Source organism: Helianthus annuus, chromosome 7, assembly GCF_002127325.2.
Source record: "Helianthus annuus cultivar XRQ/B chromosome 7, HanXRQr2.0-SUNRISE, whole genome shotgun sequence".
NCBI lineage: Eukaryota > Viridiplantae > Streptophyta > Magnoliopsida > Asterales > Asteraceae > Helianthus > Helianthus annuus.
The window spans coordinates 98,985,076-99,000,677 of NC_035439.2; the positions used below are offsets into that span (position 1 = coordinate 98,985,076).

Genomic DNA, 15,602 nt, shown 5'->3' on the forward strand with positions numbered 1-15,602 from the left:
TCCACGAAGTGTAACATTTCGTTGACCTGAAGATCGTCGAGTGGTACGATTAGATCATGATCAGCAAGGCATTTTCAGAGGTTAGAGACATGGAAAGTCGGGTGGACGTTACTGAGTTCCTCCGGTAATTCGAGTCTGTAGGCGACTTTTCCGATTCTTTCCAGAATCCTAAAAGGTCCAACATATCGAGGCGCGAGTTTCCCTTTCTTGCCGAATCGGACTACACCCTTCCAAGGTGATACCTTTAGGAGTACGTAGTCACCAACTTCAAATTCAAGGGGCTTACGTCTTTTATCGGCGTAACTTTTCTGTCTGTTCCGAGCTTTTACCAAGTTGTCTCTTATCTGGTGGATTTTGTCAGTCGTTTCTTGTAGAATCGAGGGACCGGTTAGTTGCGAGTGACCGATCTCGTGCCACACAGTAGGCGATCGACATCTTCTACCATACAAAGCCTCAAAAGGTGCCATTTGGATGCTGGCATGATAGCTGTTATTGTACGAGAATTCCACCAACGGCAGGTGTTTGTTCCAACTACCACCAAAATCTATAACACACGCTCGGAGCATGTCTTCAAGAGTACGGATCGTTCTTTCAGTCTGTCTGTCGGTTTGGGGTGGAATGCGGTACTCAGATTAAGCGACGTACCAAGGGCCGCTTGAAACGTTTCCCACAATCGCGAAGTGAACCGAGCGTCGCGATCTGAAATGATATCACGAGGCGTACCATGATTACGAATGATCTCATCGGTGTAGATTTGGGCTAGTCGTTCCACCTTTTAGTCTTCTCGTATCGGCAAAAAGTGGGCTGACTTCGTGTGACGATCAACTATGACCCAAATACTGTCGTGACCTGATGGCGTGGGCGGAAGCTTCGTTATGAAATCCATAGCTATACTCTCCCACTTCCATATAGGTATCGGCGGTTGTTCGAGTAAACCAGAAGGTCTTTGATGTTCAGCTTTGACTCTTGCACACGTTAAACAGCTTCCAACGTACAGAGCGATATCCCTTTTCATACCCGGCCACCAGTACTTATAACGCAGGTCCTGGTACATCTTGTCTGCACCGGGATGAATAGAATATCGGGATTTGTGGGCTTCGTTCATGATAATCCTTCGCAAATCGGTCCGCTTGGGGATCCAGATTCGGTCCAGATAATAGAATATCCCATCTGGTTTGCTTACTAACTGAGCTCCATCGTGATACATCCTTTCTCTCTTCAATGTACGCTCGTTAAAGCAAGCATGTTGAGCTTCCCGGATGAGGGTTTCGAGGTTCTGTTGTGCTTGGATGTTTCGAGTACTGAGCACGTAACTCTTTCTGCTGAGAGCGTCAGCAACCACGTTCGCCTTGCCTGGGTGATAACGAATCTCACAGTCGTAATCATTGAGAAGTTCTACCCATCGGCGTTGACGCATATTAAGCTCTCTCTGATTAAAGATGTGTTGTAAACTCCTGTGATCAGTGTAGATTGTACACTTAGTGCCATACAGGTAGTGTCGCCAAATCTTCAATGCAAAGACAACCGCGCCTAGCTCGAGGTCATGGGTTGTATAGTTCTTCTCTTGGATCTTGAGCTGACGAGATGCGTAGGCTATATCCTTGTCTCGCTGCATGAGAACACAGCCGAGACCAAGGTTAGAAGCATCATAGTAGACAATGAAGTTGTCGCTTCCGTCGGGCAGTGTAAGAATCGGTGCGTTGCACAGCATATGTTTGAGGGTTTGAAAGGCAGTCTCTTATGCGTTTCCCCACACAAAAGGCTTGTCCTTATGGGTAAGAGCGGTAAGCGGCACAGCGATCTTGGAGAATCCTTCGATGAATCGTCGATAATAGCCCGCTAGTCCGAGGAAAGAATGAACTTCTGACGGGTTCTTAGGCGTAATCCAGCTTTTGACAGCTTCAATCTTCGCAGGATCGACATGGATACCCCGATTATTCACTATGTGACCCAGAAACTGAACCTCCTCCAACCAGAATTCGCACTTGGAGAACTTGGCATAGAGTTGGTTCCCCTGGAGTAACTCGAAAACCAAACGTAGATGTTGCGCGTGTTCGGCTTTCGATTTGGAATAAATCAAGACATCGTCGATGAACACGATGACGAAACGGTCAAGGTATGGCTTACACACGCGATTCATCAGATCCATGAAAACCGCGGGTGCGTTGGTTAAACCAAAGGGCATGACAACAAATTCGTAATGGCCATAACGGGTTCGAAAAGCGGTTTTAGGAATGTCTTCCTCCTGAATCCGTAGCTGATGATATCCTGAACGTAGATCGATCTTAGAGAAGCACGCTGCACCTTGTAGCTGATCAAACAAATCGTCAATTCGGGGCAAAGGGTATCGGTTCTTGATGGTTAGTTTATTCAATTCCCGATAGTCGATGCACATCCGGAACGACCCGTCCTTCTTTTTGACGAAAAGGACTGGCGCGCCCCAAGGGGAGGTGCTCGGGCGAATAAATCCTTTTTCGAGTAATTCCTGGAGTTGGTTCGAGAGTTCCCGCATTTCGGATGGAGCGAGTCGATAAGGGGCTTTGGCAACGGGGTTAGCTCCAGGAATGAGGTCGATACGAAAGTCGATATCACGACTTGGGGGTAGTCCGGGAAGATCATCAGGGAACACCTGAGGAAATTCACGAACCACTGGAACATCCTCAACTTCAACTTTGTTTTTCTTTCCCCTCTCCGCTACTACGATGTTGGCCAAGAAGGCTCGGTATTCCTTGCGGAGGTACTTGTTGGCTTGAATACACGACATAAGCTTGAGACCTTTCGACGTTGTTTCGCCGTATACACATAGGAGATCACCATTCGCGAGTGAGAATCGAATCATCTTCTCAAAGCACACAACTTCAGCATGGTTTTCACGAAGAAAGTCCATGCCTATTATGACATCAAAACTTCCGAGTTGCATCAGAATAAGGTCGATCGGAAAGATGAGTGTTGAGTTCGAGGGTACAATCACGGAGTACTGAGTTAACAACAATAGTTCTCCCTGTAGCAACTTCGACTTCGAATGACGAGGTTAGATAAGAGCGCTTACGACTAAGGAGCTTCTCGAATTCAAGTGACACAAAGCAGTTATCGGCTCCAGTATCAAACAAACATGATGCGTAAATACCATTCACAAGGAACGTACTGATGTGTGTAAAATGCAACATATAAATCACATCAATTAAGGCATAAAACTAACCCTTTTTAAGTACTAATGTTGGAAAAAGAGTGTTTTTGTCTTCCTTTTGTATTTTCAGGATGAAATGAGCTCAAAATCACAAAAGAAGCAAAAAGACAACTAATTCTACCATAAAATACAAGAAAAGGAACAAAAGTGGACTGCCCGGACCCTCAACGGCACCTCCCAAGGCAAAGGAGAAGAAACAGAGTCTGAACACGCCCCGTGTCCAGCGAACACGGGGGCGTGCCCAGGAAGCAGTAGAAAAGACAAACCAGTAGAAGCTTCCATTTCCCACCACGGGGCCGTGTCCAGCGAGCACGGGGGCGTGGTGAAAGTACAGCAGGCGCATTAATTGTAATTCGCAATTACAATTAATGAAGTGAGAGAATGTCAGACGGGCACGGGGCCGTGTCCAGCGGACACGGGGCCGTGTCCAGCCTTCTGTTCAGCCTATAAATAGAGGAGCTTGGCTTCATTCTCTCTCATCCCTTGGCACACCACCTCTCTCACACCTCATCCACCACCCACCACCACCATAACACCATCATCCACCACCATCATCCATTGTCCATCGTAGAGTGTGTGAGTCGTCTCGGGATCCAAGATTGATCGTAAGAGTTCTTGACAATCAAGGCCATGTTTGCCTAAGTCTCTTACATCACTTGGTGAAGACAAGTGTTTAGTATAATACTTTTTGTTTTTAATCTTTTTCACTTTTTATTTGGTTTTGTATTAATGACTTTAATAACTAGTTACTTATGTTGAAGGTGATCTTTCCTTATCGTTTGTCCGTGGTGTCTTGGCATTATTTTACTATCTATATAAAATAAAAGATTTTCACCATTCATATCTCCACGGTCTATATGGAGGTATGTTGGCTACCTGGTCGGGGGTTAAGGGAACGGTTTGGTAAGGGTCTTGCCCTTGTTCAGCGTTTAGAGGTCCTGCTTGGGACCTGGGTCAAATTTAGTAGGATCTCCTTCAATGCCCATAGGTATTGGATGGCAGGGATCCAAACTCTTTGACCCCCTCATAAGTTAACTACTATTAATACTATAACCCGGCTATTTAGGACTGTATCCCTGCTGACTCAGACTACTTAGCCGTGGGTAACGTCACCGCCAAAAGCGGGGCCTACCACAATTTGCATTAATAACTTAATTCATTATCTTTCAATAATCCGACCCTTTAGGATTGTATCCTTGCTGACTCAAACTACTGGGTTGAGGGTAACGTCGCCTTCAAAAGAGGGGCCTACTACAATAACTAAGATAATCTCTTAAACAAGTGCAAAAGTGCGAAAATAATCAAAGGTTATACTAATACACGTGTCGGATCCAAGTGATTCATCTTGTCTATCTGTTTTTATTTTATTTTATTTTTCAGCATTTAGTTAGTTTTTATTTTTCTTAGTTTAAACATTTTTCTCACTTTTTTGATTTGGTTAGACGTTGAGGATAAACCGATATTAAAAGCTCTTGTGTCCTTGGACGACCTCGGTATCTTACCAACACTATACTACGTCCACGATGGGTGCACTTGCCCATATGTGTGTTTAGTGTTAGTAAATATCGTGTTTTATAAATTTAAAACTTGGCTAAAAGTGTAAAAAGGGGCTTAAATATACATCTAAAATATATTACACTTCACGCACATCAAGTTTTTGGCGCCATTGCCGGGGACACAAGGATTTTAAGAAAGTTAGGAATCAACGGCCTAATCATATTTTTATTTTTCTTTGATTTTTTTTAGGATTTTTCTTAGATTTTTAGCTTCTGCAGAGCTCAGCACGAGGCCGTGCCTGGTCGGACACGGGCCGTGCTCAGCAACGTTACTGGCAATTTTTGTTTTTCAAGTTACAGAAGGCTGACCACGGGGCCGTGCCGGTGCAACACGGGGCCGTGTCCAACTTCCAGTAACTGGGATCTGAAAAACAATCACTGTAATTCCGACCACGGGGCCGTGTTCACTCAACACGGGGCCGTGGTGAACCTTCTGACCAACATTCTTTCCTGTTTTTATTGCAGGACTTGGAACCCAACGCCATCCTCACGTAGTGTATGAGCTCCAGTTCCAATAAAGACATAAAGGAACCGCTAGAAGAACCCGAACGCTTTCTCAGAAAAAGGTTAAAAGCCAAAAACCAAGAGAAGGTTTCGGGTGATCCACCCCCAATGGCGGACCAACGTACCCTTATGGATTATCTACAGCCCACCGTAGGTAATCTAGGCGCCGCTATCAATGCTCCGAATGTCGAAGCCAATAACTTCGAACTTCGACCGCATTTGATACAAATGCTCCAAAACTCCGCAACCTTCCACGGGCTTGCGGACGAGGATCCTCATCTACATATAACTAATTTCTTAGAAATATGTGATACCTTTCGGATCAATGGAGCATCAAACGACGCCATCCGCCTCCGTATGTTTCCATTCTCACTAAAAGACCGAGCAAAAGCTTGGCTCAACACCCTCCCAGCTGGATCGGTAAACACCTGGGATGAACTAGCCCAAAAGTTTCTATATAAGTATTTTCCTCCTTCTAAAACTGCTAAATTAATGGCTGAAATTAATACATACTCACAAGAGGACGGGGAATCCTTATATGAAACTTGGGAAAGGTTCAAGGAGCTATTACGCAAGTGTCCCCATCACGGCCTCGCAATATGGCAACAAGTATCCACTTTCTACAATGGATTGTTGCCACACACTAGGCAGACACTTGATTCTAGCTCCGGGGGACTTTTAGGTAATCGACGCCCACACGAAATATATAATCAGATTGAGGAAATTGCTCAAACCAATTTTCAATGGCACACTCCCCGGGGAAATAAGTCTATTGCCCCGGGCGCCCATAAGGTCGACGAAAGCACCTCTTTACAAGCCCAAATTGAGGCCCTTTCTTCAAAAATAAAAAAATTAGAAATGACAAAAATAGTCTCGGTTATGGCTTGTGAAGGGTGTGGTGGGTCACATGAAAATTGGAGTTGCATGAAAGAAACGGACGATCAACAAGAAATGGTAAACTACATTGATAATAGACCTAGGCCGTCGGGTCCTCCAACGGGAACTTACAACCAAGGATGGAGAAATCACCCAAACCTTGGTTGGAGGGAAACCGGCAATAGTAGTAACCAACAAACCCAACGAACAAACTTTCAGCAATCAAGAAATGAGTCACAAAATTTCACTCAACAACAAGGTGGACGAGAAAGGCTCGAAGATACTATATCTCGCCTCGTCTCTGACACTGATAAGAAAAACTCGGAAAGATTTCTACAATTAGAATCTAATTTTAGGAATCAACAAGCTAGCATTCAAAACATAGAAAAACAAATAAATCAACTAGCACAAAATTTTTCCGAGAGACCGCAAGGCGCATTACCTAGCAATACCGAAACAAACCCAAAGGCGCAAGTTCACCTCATCACACTACGAAACCGCACCGTAGGACCTGCAGAAGTACCTCCACCAACGGAAGAAACAATGCCAACACATCTGCAGGAAAAGAACTCTCCCCCATCACCAGAGCCTACTAAGGCTCCTCGAGTTCCGTACCCCGGTAGGTTAATTCGTCAAAAGACCAATGAGCAGTTCGCAAAATTCGAAAGTCTGTTAAAACAATTGCATGTCAATATTCCTTTTATCGAAGTCCTAACCCAAATGCCCAAATATTCTAAATTTATGAGGGACTTCCTTACACATAAAAAGAAAATTGAAAATTTGCAATTAGTTAATTTAGGCGAAGAATGCTCTGCCCTCGTACTCAATAAACTACCCCAAAAGAAAATCGATCCCGGAAGTTTCACGATTCCATGCTCTATAGGGGAGTCACCCGTTCGCAATGCCTTGGCCGACTTAGGGGCTAGCATTAACCTCATGCCCTCATCGATGTTCAAAAGGCTTGGCTTGGGAACCACGAGCCCTACAAAAATAAGCATACAACTCGCTGATCGATCAGTCAAGTTCCCACAAGGTGTCATCGAGAATGTCTTGGTAAGGGTAAGCAGATTCGTTTATCCAGTTGACTTTGTCATACTCGACATGGAGGAAGACACCGAGGTCCCCCTTATCCTAGGGAGACCCTTCCTTGCCACAGCACAAGCAGTGGTAGACATGAATGACGGGACACTGACTTTGAGGTATGGGGACGATGAGGTGAAGTTCGGAGTTGGGAAGAAAATAGAGGACGACGACCCAGTCAATTACATGAAGGTTATTGATTCAAGCTTGGATGCCGCTCTCTGACGGTGTAACTTGGGAAGCAAGGCACTCCACTCAGAAGATATATAACCAGGAATCGGGTCTAGCCAAGGACCCTTATAAACGTGGCGCACCACGGAGGCATTCCGCGGATCTATCCTTAGTTTAGTTTAGTTTAATCTTTTAGTTTTTGCAGAATAAAACACACTCATGGTGGTAATGGATGAAAAAGGGAACGAGAAAAATGGAACCATGCACGAAGAACAGAGCAACCCGACAAAAATCTCCATCACAGAAGGCTCAACACGGGCCGTGCCCAACCAACACGGCCCCGTGCTGAGCCCCTGCAGAAAATCACCTAGTTCAGGTAACTGGACACGGGCCGTGTTCAGCGGACATGCCCCCGTGTCCAGGCTTCTATTTCAATTCTGTAATTTTTGTTACTGGCACTTGACCACGGGGCCGTGCCCGGTCAACACGGGGCCGTGTCCAGGATGCCAGTAACATAAATCTTTGCTTTTTAACCCACTTTTATACATTCTAATCAACCAAAAACATTATTTTTGGACACATTGAGGACAATGTGTAATTTAAGTGTGGGGGGGATGCTAAAACCCTTGAAATTTTGCAAAATCCTAAACACAAGCCTTACACAAAACTCTATTGGAACCGCTAAACACCCCAAATTTTTTCAAAAACCTTTTCATTTTTTTTATTTATTTACTTGTCTTAGTTTAAGTTGGGAATAACAAGTTCTAAAAAGGTTATATTTTTACAAGTTTACAACCGATAGCGTCGTGATAAAAAAAGAACCAACATAAGAAAATTATGAAACGGTATAACAAGTCGAGTTAAAAATTCGATTATACATGCTTGGTCACATTAAAAACCCATTCCCACAAAAGTGAGTTTTGAGCCTTTATTGAGCACAAAAATACACATATTTAGATTAAATGCTCATTTTTCGTTTCTTGTGTGAATAGCCGCTCGGTTCTTACAATCTAGAACTTGCCACGACGATACATTCCCGGTCCTTACCAACTTAAACCCAAGTAAGTAAATGATGGAGGCATTAGGACTAACCATTTTTTTTTCAAAACCATTATTTTTCATTTTTTTACCTACCCAAAATCCCCCTAGATAGCCCCTTTGAGCCTAAACCTTTCATTTCATTACCCCAAAACCCTTCTTACCCACCAAAAACCTTTTTATTTATTTTTTTTTAGTAACAAGTTCGCTTTTTCGTAAACTCACCTTTTTATGTGACGATTGAAAAAAAAATAAAAAATAAAAAATAAAAAAAATGATGATGATGAAGTCAAAAACAAACAAAAGCTATAAAAGCTTGTTTGGAGAAATACTTCAAAATAAAAAGTCACTAAAAACAAGGTATTTCACGAAAACCGACGCTTGTTACGATTTTCGCCCTTTTTACTAACCACTAACCAACCACCCACCTTTAAACCCAAGCCTTCACCCAAAAAGTCCTCTTGATATTTACAAAGGTAAAAAAGTTAAAAAGGAGGAGGATTGATTGCTTGGCAAGCCTATGGAAGACGTGAGTTCCGTGCCGCTCTCGAGTGATTCACTAAAAATATACACCTTCGGCCGAGTGTTGAGTAATCCCCCGTGAGGTATGTGAACTTGTATATAAATGGAATTTTAATAAGGCATGCTATGCCCAAATAAGTAATTCATCTTATGAAACGTTCAAAATAAATCATAACGAATAGGATTGTAAATAAATAAAAATAAAACCTATAAAAACCTTGGATTCCCGACACTCTAGGACAAGATAAAAAAACTTCTCTTCTACCTATTCCATTTGGGAGTGTAAGCCACATTTAAAGAGTTTTGCTTGAGGACAAGCAAAAGTTCAAGTGTGGGGGTATTTGATGTGTGTAAAATGCAACATATAAATCACATCAATTAAGGCATAAAACTAACCCTTTTTAAGTACTAATGTTGGAAAAAGAGTGTTTTTGTCTTCCTTTTGTATTTTCAGGATGAAATGAGCTCAAAATCACAAAAGAAGCAAAAAGACAACTAATTCTACCATAAAATACAAGAAAAGGAACAAAAGTGGACTGCTCGGACCCTCAACGGCACCTCCCAAGGCAAAGGAGAAGAAACAGAGTCTGAACACGCCCCGTGTCCAGCGAACACGGGGGCGTGCCCAGGAAGCAGTAGAAAAGACAAACCAGTAGAAGCTTCCATTGCCCACCACGGGGCCGTGTCCAGCGAGCACGGGGGCGTGGTGAAAGTACAGCAGGCGCATTAATTGTAATTCGCAATTACAATTAATGAAGTGAGAGAATGTCAGACGGGCACGGGGCCGTGTCCAGCGGACACGGGGCCGTGTCCAGCCTTCTGTTCATCCTATAAATAGAGGAGCTTGGCTTCATTCTCTCTCATCCCTTGGCACACCACCTCTCTCACACCTCATCCACCACCCACCACCACCATAACACCATCATCCACCACCATCATCCATTGTCCATCGTAGAGTGTGTGAGTCGTCTTGGGATCCAAGATTGATCGTAAGAGTTCTTGACAATCAAGGCCATGTTTGCCTAAGTCTCTTACATCACTTGGTGAAGACAAGTGTTTAGTATAATACTTTTTATTTTTAATCTTTTGCACTTTTTATTTGGTTTTGTATTAATGACTTTAATAACTAGTTACTTATGTTGAAGGTGATCTTTCCTTATCGTTTGTCCGTGGTGTCTTGGCATTATTTTACTATCTATATAAAATAAAAGATTTTCACCATTCATATCTGCACGGTCTATATGGAGGTATGTTGGCTACCTGGTCGGGGGTTAAGGGAACGGTTTGGTAAGGGTCTTGCCCTTGTTCAGCGTTTAGAGGTCCTGCTTGGGACCTGGGTCAAATTTAGTAGGATCTCCTTCAATGCCCATAGGTATTGGATGGCGGGGATCCAAACTCTTTGACCCCCTCATAAGTTAACTACTATTAATACTATAACCCGACTATTTAGGACTGTATCCCTGCTGACTCAGACTACTTAGCCGAGGGTAACGTCACCGCCAAAAGCGGGGCCTACCACAATTTGCATTAATAACTTAATTCATTATCTTTCAATAATCCGACCCTTTAGGATTGTATCCTTGCTGACTCAAACTACTGGGTTGAGGGTAACGTCGCCTTCAAAAGAGGGGCCTACTACAATAACTAAGATAATCTCTTAAACAAGTGCAAAAGTGCGAAAATAATCAAAGGTTATACTAATACACGTGTCGGATCCAAGTGATTCATCTTGTCTATCTGTTTTTATTTTATTTTATTTTTCAGCATTTAGTTAGTTTTTATTTTTCTTAGTTTAAACATTTTTCTCACTTTTTTGATTTGGTTAGACGTTGAGGATAAACCGATATTAAAAGCTCTTGTGTCCTTGGACGACCTCGGTATCTTACCAACACTATACTACGTCCACGATGGGTGCACTTGCCCATATGTGTGTTTAGTGTTAGTAAATATCGTGTTTTATAAATTTAAAACTTGGCTAAAAGTGTAAAAAGGGGCTTAAATATACATCTAAAATATATTACACTTCACGCACATCACGTACCATTAACCACGTTGTTATCTGCCTGAGCCTGGCGGGCATTGATGTTGAAAGTTTGAGCATGGGCTGCTTGTTGCTGCTGCTGAGGCTGCTGTTGTTGCTGTTGTTGCTGTGGCTCTTGCTTGACTACCCTGTTCGGGCATCTGTTGGCAAAGTGGTTAGGGTCACCACATGCAAAGCAGACTCTAGCATTGACTGCTGGTGCTGGAGCTGCTGGTTGACTTTGAGGAGCAGGGAGTAGAGCTTGGTTGACAGTAGCTTGAGCTGGGGCTTGACGAGGACCATAGCGACAGTTCGCAGTGAAATGACCGTAGAGGTTGCAGTGAGCGCAAAAACGACAAGCTAGACCCACTGGATGATGATACGAACACGTCGGGCAGAGTGGGTGAGGGCCTGTGTAAGCACGCTTTGCTGGCGGTGCATTGATCACTGGAGCTGAACGCTGGTGTTGCTGCTGTTGAACTGGTACAGATTGCAGGGGAGCAGTGTTGGTTGCGGCAGCACAGCTCTTGTTGCTGGAGCTGTTGTTGTGGTTCTTCTTCTTCCTTCTTGAGGACTTGGAGGATTGAGCAGATGAGTCGGTGGGTGTTGCAGTGGCTTGATGCAGAGACTTGGTTTGCTTATCCCAAAAACCTGACTTGACTCGCTTATCGTTGATCTCAGCGGCGAGTAGGTAGGTTTCCTCGATCGTTGCTGGCTTGGCTGCGTGAACAAAATCGGCTACACAGTCGGGTAGGGCTCGGATATACTTCTTGATGGCTTGATCTGAGGTCTTGACTTGGTCAGGACAGATAATGCTAAGCTGCTTGAAGCGAGCAGTGAGAGCAGCGTTGTCTCCATCCTTCTGCTTGATTCCCCAGAACTCGTCCTCCAGCTTTTGGCGTTCATGAGGAGGGCAGAATTCTTCGATCATGATAGCTTTCAACTCCTTCCATGATAGCCCGTAAGCTGCATCATTTCCGCGCTTGTTTCGTTCGGTCGTCCACCAGTCTAGAGCACGGGACTGGAAGACGCCTATAGCATTGAGAGTACGGAGATGCTTAGGACATCCGCTCTGACGCAGAGTGACTTCGACCGAGTCAAACCAGTGAAACATGGCTGTTGGACCATCTTCGCCAGTGAACTCTTTTGGTCCGCATGCTTTGAACTGCTTGAAGCTGAAAGCAGCCTTTCTTGAATCCTTGGAGATCTCAGTTCGGGATTCTTCTGACGACATGCTAGCGTTTTCATACACCTCACTCACAGCTTTCGCCATGGTTTTGGAGATGATAGCAGCGAGACGTCGGTCTCTCTTTTCTTGGCGGGTCAGACGTTGACGGGATCCAGATGATGACATGGTCTGCAACAGACATCATCACAGGACTCAACACAACGTAATCAAATCTCACCTCACATGTCTACCACTATCTAAAGCTTAGAATCACGTCGAGACTCATAAGCACGTAAACACATATACACAAAACCACAGATGCACGTAAGCACAGAAGCACATAAACACAGAGGCACATAAACACGAAAATACGTAATCATTTAATCACAGAAGCAGTTAATATCACGTAATTCCCCTATAAGCACATATAGTTTTCTGACTGCCTCAAGATCCTATCATTCAAAGCTTGCGTGTCGTTCGAATATTGCATCGAATAACCTAACTTAGTCGCATAGCACAATATGATAACGTCTAGATTCGCGATAGCTGGGTGTCGATTAGGGATAGAATAACAGTACGAGTCGTGTGTGTCGATTGAAATGATAGCAAAATCGAATAACATCCCAAAATATAAACACAAAACAGAGAAAGCACACATAAACACATAAAATTAACGAGTCATCGGAGTACGTGGTTACAGTTCTCAGAATCGAAACACATAAATTCGAGAGGTAGATTGTCTGCGGCTACTAGACATCGACTACCCAAGGCAATTCGACTATTCGCAGTAGACTTGTCGTTACTTTCGACTCTAGAGGTCGTGTTTCTGCCTCGATTCTCGGGCATTCCACACGCGCCTCCTAGGTCGTACTTGTGAGTTCAGGTCATTGGAGTCCACCGAAGCCTTGGTGAGATAAATAAAACCCAGAACAAACTGCCAAGGTCAGGGTTTCACCCCTTGGCTTAGCAATTTCTTCCTTGTTTTTAATAAAAATAGAGGAAATTATGCATCAAAATATGGATTTCACTCCTGATTTGGTATAATCCCCCTTGTTTGTTGGTAAAAATAATGAGATAAGCGTGAATAAATGAATAATATTAGCATAAGTCAGGCAGTTTGGCCAGGAGTTTGCGGCTTTCACACCTATTCCTAACTAAATCTATCGACTTTATGTGAAAATTCGAGTGCAGTGATAGTGAAGGATTGCAGAATAAGCACATAAACTCGGTCTGATGGTTCCTAACTATAGTCTAGGTCTCTAAGACAGCGACCCGGACTAGGTCGTGTCTGCCTAATTCCCTATAGTTATGGCTCTGATACCAATCTGTCATACCCTAACCGATAGCGGAATCATCGGGGCGCGGCACTGAGCGAGACAGATTGTTCAAAGAAATTCCATAACAACTAATATTACCGAATAGTTTAAATGTCACGTCCCATACCGTGACCCATAAGATAAATTTAGTTATTACAGACATAGATATTCTTCAAACAAAACATGTTCCGTCAACTCAGATTTAAACATATAAATATAAATTGTCTTGGTTTCTAGACTCTTTCCTAGCCTTGATTTCACAGCAGAGCGAGAAAGCAAGTAAGCATCCTAAACACCTGTCACATACGTTAAAATAAATTCAATACATAAAATGTAAAGGTGAGCATACAAGTTTGATAATAGCATATAGAGTTTGAATAGTTTACGCATAACCAGCACGTACACAGAGGGCAATGATGCATGTAAATTATCGACATGGACCTATCAATACCAGTGACTGCGGGTTGACTGTCCGAGACAGTTCGCAATACATGATCACCACCGTAAATCATGCAAGTAGATTGTCCTTAACAACCCCCGTGTGAACGGGTGCTAAGTCCAAACTATAGAACTACGTTGCTAAGGCAGGTAGACAGCTTTCCACGTGTAAACATAATAACAAGATTACATTTAATCACGTAATACATGCAATCGGTTAGCGTTCAAATAATTTGAATAGTGTGTTCGATTGTGATTTCGATAAGTAACGTATGTAACACCCAAAAGTGCTAAAGCAAAAAGGGTTCGAGTATACTCACAGTGATTGATTGTGGATTGAAGGGAGCGCTGAGAGTAAGATTAGCCTGAATAGTTCGATAGCATAACGATAAGTAACGCGGGAAAGTAAACAAGCATGAGTGGATCGAATGGGCTGGTCGATCGAACGGCAGGTTCGATCGAACGGCCTGTTCGATCGGCTGGTATATCCGATTGGACAGTCCTGTTCGATCGGCCGGTTGGCTCGATCGGCTGGACCATTCGAGTGGATTGTTTCTTCCTCTGGTGTGTTTGTGTTAGAGGATTTGAACTTTGGAAGTTTTTGTTGCAGTATTTGAGAACACTGAAGTGTTCCTACCTTTCAAGTCGGTCGATCGAGCGGTTCGCTCGATCGGCTAGCTCACTCGATTGGCTAGCTCACTCGATCGGCTAGGAGCTTCAGGGTTAGTCCTCAACTGAATGTCACTCGATCGAATAGTCTGTTCGATCGGCTGGCATTCCCTACTACGAACGAGTTGTGAAAACGATTAAGTGTTGAAGCACAGTATCTCATGATCCGAACAGTAATGTTTACCCATCGAGTGACCCATTCGATTGAACATTACTTCGTCAATACTATACTTCAAAAGTTTGGGAGTGTGGGACCATGTGCTAGCCGATCGGCTGGCCCGGTCGATCGGCTGGCATGTCCGATCGGCTGGGCTGTTCGACAGCCTAGCCGTTCGGCCAGCATTTTCTGACCTGGTCGGCCTTTCGTCTAACACTTGGTTGTTTGTTTATTTGTCATTCTTTCAAGGTCTCTTGACAACGTGTTGAACTATGATAACCTTCGTTCCTACTTGTTTCCTTGGCTCGAACAGGAATCACCCAAGTCCGGCCGGTGAATTGTTCGGAATGTTGGTTTAGAGTTTAACCGATATCGGGTTAACCTTGTATATAGAATCCGAATCTTGAACCTCTTAACTGTTAGAATGGTTGTTTAGCCGGTTCAAGCTCCGTTTCTATTGATTTGAAAGCATTGAGTGTAAAAGAGTTGAAAGAAAGTTGGAAATCCCTCTTTCAATCCTTCACATCATGAAAATGTTTAGATCTATGATGGATCTTAACTTGTTTATGTGGAAATCGGTTAGATCTAAGCTAGTCATAGTGGAATGAGGCCAAAACATGATGTTCTTCAAGAACACCATGATGACATCACCCAAGAACACTTAGATCTTGGTGTTTTCACGGTTAGAATCCAAGTTTTGAAAGATAGAAAGGTGTAGAATCAAGTAATGTTCAAGATCGTACAATAATTAGAGTGAAAACTTACCGGGATTGAGAGAAATCTGAGAAAAGGTGAAGAAGATAGCAGGTTCGGTCAGAGCTTTCCAAAAATGGAAAGTATGACAATGACAGCCCTATTTATAGGCTTCCAAAAGAGGAAAGTGGCAGCCGATCGACTGGG

The 15,602-nt window shown here is 43.5% G+C and overlaps 1 non-coding gene across 1 annotated transcript; it reads right to left on the reverse strand.

Moving 5' to 3' along the window:
• Positions 1-5,733: 5,733 nt before the first annotated feature.
• On the reverse strand, positions 5,734-5,840 carry LOC118480765. The gene has a single exon (XR_004863742.1). It is a non-coding gene; the product is annotated as a small nucleolar RNA R71 (small nucleolar RNA).
• Positions 5,841-15,602: the final 9,762 nt, after the last annotated feature.